The sequence below is a fragment of the Cicer arietinum genome, chromosome 4 (genome assembly GCF_000331145.2).
Source record: "Cicer arietinum cultivar CDC Frontier isolate Library 1 chromosome 4, Cicar.CDCFrontier_v2.0, whole genome shotgun sequence".
Taxonomy (NCBI): Eukaryota; Viridiplantae; Streptophyta; class Magnoliopsida; order Fabales; family Fabaceae; genus Cicer; species Cicer arietinum.
Window position 1 is genome coordinate 33,847,834 of NC_021163.2, and position 5,364 is coordinate 33,853,197.

General features: G+C 34.0%; 1 non-coding gene across 1 annotated transcript; it reads left to right on the forward strand.

Moving 5' to 3' along the window:
• The first annotated feature begins 3,912 nt into the window (after nucleotides 1-3,912).
• On the forward strand, nucleotides 3,913-4,018 carry LOC113786404 (small nucleolar RNA R71). The gene has a single exon (XR_003472687.1). It is a non-coding gene; the product is annotated as a small nucleolar RNA R71 (small nucleolar RNA).
• The last annotated feature ends 1,346 nt before the right edge of the window (nucleotides 4,019-5,364 follow it).

The following is a 5,364-nucleotide window of genomic DNA, read 5'->3' on the forward strand; positions in this document are numbered from 1 at the left end:
TCAACTTCCCAATAGTAAAAAAGATTCTTAAAAAGTGAGAAAAATGAGTTTTAATGCACATCATGCGCTTTAGGCGCAAATGGAAAGTAACATCAACGTGAAATGCGTCTAGGGCACATATCGACAATAACTTCAGCGCGAAATACGCTTGGGGTGCGCTTCAAGCGCACAACATCTTCTGTCTCGCGTTGAGTGCATTTTGCTCCTCTTTTAAGTCCTAATTTGGTTTTGGTGTCTTAATGAAAATTGTAGCTATGGATCTTATCTTTCATTTGCACTTGGTTTGACTTCAATTGGACATCTAAAACTCCAGATATGACTGAAATACTCCATATAGATCATGTTGATTTCTCACCAAAATTCAGCACTACACTAAAACAAAGTAATAACGCAAAATTCCGAAAAATCTCTACTTAATCAAGGAAATAAGAACAAAATTATTTCATTAAAGCAAAAAAATAAAATTAACAAAATATATCAAATAACTCATTAAATTAACTAATGAATAAAAAATAAATAAGACTAAAAACAATAAAAAAATATGCATATGATGAATAGTCATCACAACCCCAAACTTAATCTATTGCTTGTACCCAAGCAACAATTAATTTCAGATTTGGCACACTTAAAATCAAACATAAACTCAATTTCTCAAATCAAATCAAACTCAATTATGAACGTTCCAGCTACTACAAAACATTCATTATGCTTCATGGTTGCTTATAAAAATAAAAAACACAATTTGTATACTTAAGCATTCATTCATGAAGTTCAACTCTCTTCACACAATCTCACCAAATTTTTTCTCAAGTGTTTAGCAAGGGTTATGAATTTATCACTCAAATCCTAGAACATGCATCACGCTACCATATGCTTAAAAAAATTCTAGTTAGCAATCACAATGTAGCAAACACATACACTTTTTGAGGACTTTCAGGCTGAAATGGGACTTAGGTAAATGTCGACATTTTGGGATAGTAGACTTTACTATTTGGAGTTAGGCATACATTTTCAAATTATTCTACCACTTTTTATTTTTCTTCACCTTTTCATTGTGTAGATTCTGAAACATTGACAAAAAAACCAACAAGATATTATTTATCAAAGTACACAAACTGATTTTTTCTTTTCTTTTTCTTCTTTTTTTTTCTTTTTCTTCTTTTTTATTTTTTTTCTTTTTTTTTTCCTTTTGTGAGAATCACCACCCTAAACTCAAAAGGTTGCTATCCCATGAGCAACCCCAAACTTAGAACTTTATTAAGACAAGAACTTTTTTTCTACCTAACTCCAAGTAAGGTGATATAATTAAAGTTAGGTCTTTGACTTGTAATGTGGCTAGTAACCGAAATAAAAGGGCAAAGCTCAAAGGGGCTAGCAAATGATAAAATTTTCATAGGGTAGTTAGAAAGGCTCAAACGACCAAACAAAATTGTCTTAGTGTAAGCATAAATTACAAGTGATGCAAGTTAGAATGAGTGCATGTTCTGAAGGGATAACACATGTTTGAATAATCACACAACAAAGAATTAAAGTGTTTAGGCTCAAAAGTTCACAACTAGGATAATAAGAAAGAGTATAAACTATCTAAATGATGTCATACATGCCACTACAAAATTTATTTAGTTTTTTTTTTATTTAAAAAATGGCAAGTGAGATTTCTACAACAAAGGAATAATCAACAATGCATCATGCATTGGTGAAACTTATCGAATTGAGAAATGATATGAGCAAAGAAATAGAGTTTAAATTTCAAAATCCCAAACAAAAAACTTAAGACCAAATGCAAGTTGTTAATAATTCTTCATCATAATGCATATTTACACACAATTTGAAAGAAACAAATTCAAATAACAAAAATAAGATTGCAAAAAATAAAAGTTACCTATACCTGTGGGTTGCCTCCCACGAAGCACTTCTTTAAAGTCATTAGCTTTACGCCTCAACTATTGTCAAATTGTATTATATGACACAAAGAACACATCATCTTTCTCACCAAGGGATACATATATCAAGTAAGGTAGCAATTGCTTGAGTTCAACCAATGGCGTATCTTTCTTTTTCTGTACATATTCATCTTCATTCCCTTTCAACCCCTCCAATGTAGTGAGGAAACGTGGGGAGTAAGATAGTGATGCTTCTAACATGGCTGAAACCACTTTCACCGTTGGATCTTTACTTTCTTTAACAATATCTTGGGGTAGTCATAACACTCTTTCTAATCGCAAAATGGATCCTTGATGTTCAACTTCTTCATCAACTATCGAATTGAAAATCTCAATTCGGTTGCACATTTCTCTTTCATTTGAATGCTTTATGGCTTTTAAAATATTGAATGTAACTGTTTCCTCATATACCTTAAAGGTTAAGTTGCCATCCACCACATCAATCCCCTCCTTGTTGCTAAGAATGGTCTCCCCAAGATCAAGGGGATATCATTGTCTTCCTCCATGTCTATTACCACAAAATCCACTGGAAAAATGAACTTATCTACTTTGACCAACGCATCTTCCACCAACCCATATGGGTGTTTCATTGAACGATTCACAAAATGTAACATCAGTTGTGTGTCTTTGACTCATCCAATGCCTAACCTTTTGTATATGGAAAGGGGCATAAGACTTACACTAGCCCCAAGATCACGCAAGGCTTTCCCAAAAGTTATATCCCCAATAGCGCAAGGAATAGAGAAGCTTCCAGGATCCTTGAGCTTAAGTGGCAACTTCATATGTAGAATAGCACTACACTCTTCAGTAAGCATCACTATTTCACTACCAATTTTTCTTTTCTTTAACAGAATCTCCTTCATGAACTTGGCGTAAGCCGGCATCTGCTATAGTGCTTCTGCAAAAGGAATGTTAATTTGTAATTTTTTAAAACATTAAGAAACTTACCAAATTGTTTTTTCAGTTTCTTCCTTTCTGAATCTTTGAGGAAATGGAAGTCGAATTTCAGGCTTTGGCAGGGGCTCCGATTTTTGTACCACATGTTCTTCCTCCTTTTCAAGAGCGATGTGCTCCTCAACTGATGTTTGGGTGACCATTTCCTCCGAGTGGGTTGAAGTTGAAGTACTCCCATTCGTTTTGGCTTTAGGTGGTACTGGTTAACTTACCCTGCCACTCCTTGTTGTCACAACATTGACATTATTTCGCGGATTCGGAACTGTGTCACTAGGCAAACTTATGGGCACTATTTGTGCTATTTGTTTAACAAATTGACCCACTTGGGTCTCCAGATTCTTTATTGAGGTTTAATGATTTTTCTGGATGGCTCTTGACTATTCAATGAAAGAACTTGTGCTTCTTACTAAATTCTCAATAGCACTCTCCCAAATAGCTATTTGAGGTGGGGCTTGATTTGGTTGAGCTCCTTGTTGACCTTGAGATCCACTCTATTGATCTTTCCATGAAAAATTTGGATGATTTCTCCAACTCAGATTGTACGTACTAGAGTAGTGATTATTCTGCTTCCCATTGTTAGCCATAAAGTTCACCTCTTCTAGTTCTTCTGTATCATCTTCACCTGGTACTTCACAAGCTCCATTTTTATGTGCTCCCCCACAAAAGTCACAACCAGTATGTTTCAAAAATTTGACAAGGGCCACTTAGGGTTGTATATTTAGAGTTGCCATCCCCTTCTTTATCGCAGCGGCGATAACATCTTCTATATGTTTTGAGATAAGCTTCCCTTGAGCCAACCCAGCATCCAAAACATTGAATTCCAACATACCACTTTTTGACCCACCACCTCTATCATACAACATCATTTGTTCATTTGATGCAATGATCTCAATAATTTTTTGTGCTTCTAATGCAGTTTTGTAATTCAAAGAACCACCTGTTGTAGCATCAAACATAATTCTAGTGCTAGGCTTCAAACTATTACAAAATATTTGCATTTGAGCAGTGTCGTCATAAGCATGATTGGGGCATTCTTCTAGTAAACCCTTGAACCACCTGTAAGTGTCACGAAGATATTCTCCTTCTTTCTATTTGTAACAGGAAATCTCTTGCCTTTTTCTAAGAACACAGTTGGGGGAAAGTATTGTTCCAAGAACTTATCTTCAAGGTCATCCTATATGGTGATGCTACTGGCAGGAAAGGAATTAAGCCACTCCTAGCATCATCTCTCAACGAAAATGGAAATAGTCTCAACATCTTTCCTTCTTCAGAACAACCATCCACTTTCACCGTTTCACATAATTTAAGGAAGTTCGTGAGGTGTCTATTGGCGTCTTCGTTATGTTTATCGGAAAAATGAAACTCTTTCAACTCTCGGAATAGAGCGGGGCTCACTTAAAACTTGTTAACTGTAATCGGTGGGTTATGGATAGCCAATCGAGCACAGTTTTTATTTCGATTTCCATACTCGCTGATGGTACATTCAAGTGGTGGTGGCTCAACCATTTCTGCAAATATGGAGAAATCCCCCAAATCCTCTTCTTCCACTACTAGTTATCTTTTTCTTTGTCTCCTTTCTCGAACCTCTTTTGGGTCAAAGAAAAGTTCAGCTGAGGACTGACCTCACATACAAGGTTAGACAAACTGTGAGTAATGAACAATTTTAAAATAAAGAAAGATAAATAATTAAGTTGAAATTAGAGAGTTTTAAAACAGAATTTTTTTTTTCAAAATTAAAAATAAAATAAAAGCAAAAATTTAATTGCAGAACAAAAAATTTCAATTAAGTAAATAAATTAAATTCAATAGTGATATGGCAATCTCCGCCAACAGCGCCAAAAACTTGATAGCGTTACAACAAGTGTACTGAATCGTTGCAAGTAATAATAAAACGATAGTAGCGAGTGTCGAACTCAAGGATTGCGTTTTACAATTGAATTATATTTAATTACTAATATTGAAAAAAAATTACCCAAATAATAAAATTTAAATAATATTTAAAATTACCAACAATAATAAAATTAATCCTTTATGATAAGAAAAATGTCAGGGATGAGTTTCACTTTGAATCCAACCTTGGTGTCTAATTTGATCCTAGTTACTGAATTTCTTTATTGAATTATTATCGAATTCTCTTTATTATTCTGACCCTATTGTCTTAGTGACAAAACCTTTAACTCCAAAGTAACCCCTAATTCCTTAGTAGATTTAAGATTAGAATTAAGCATTACCGTACATGAATTCTCTTTTTAAACTATTGCCTCTACAACTAATTTAATTGGTTTCACAACCTGCATCTATCTGTAAATTACAAATTCATGAATTTCTCATCTCAAGCATTCGTAAAGTCCACTTTCGTTTTAAAATATGAATCGTAGAACATTTTAATGTTGATCAAGCAATAAAAAGCATTAAGCACAAAGATGAGAAAAATAATTCAATAAACTCATTCATATAACTAGAAATC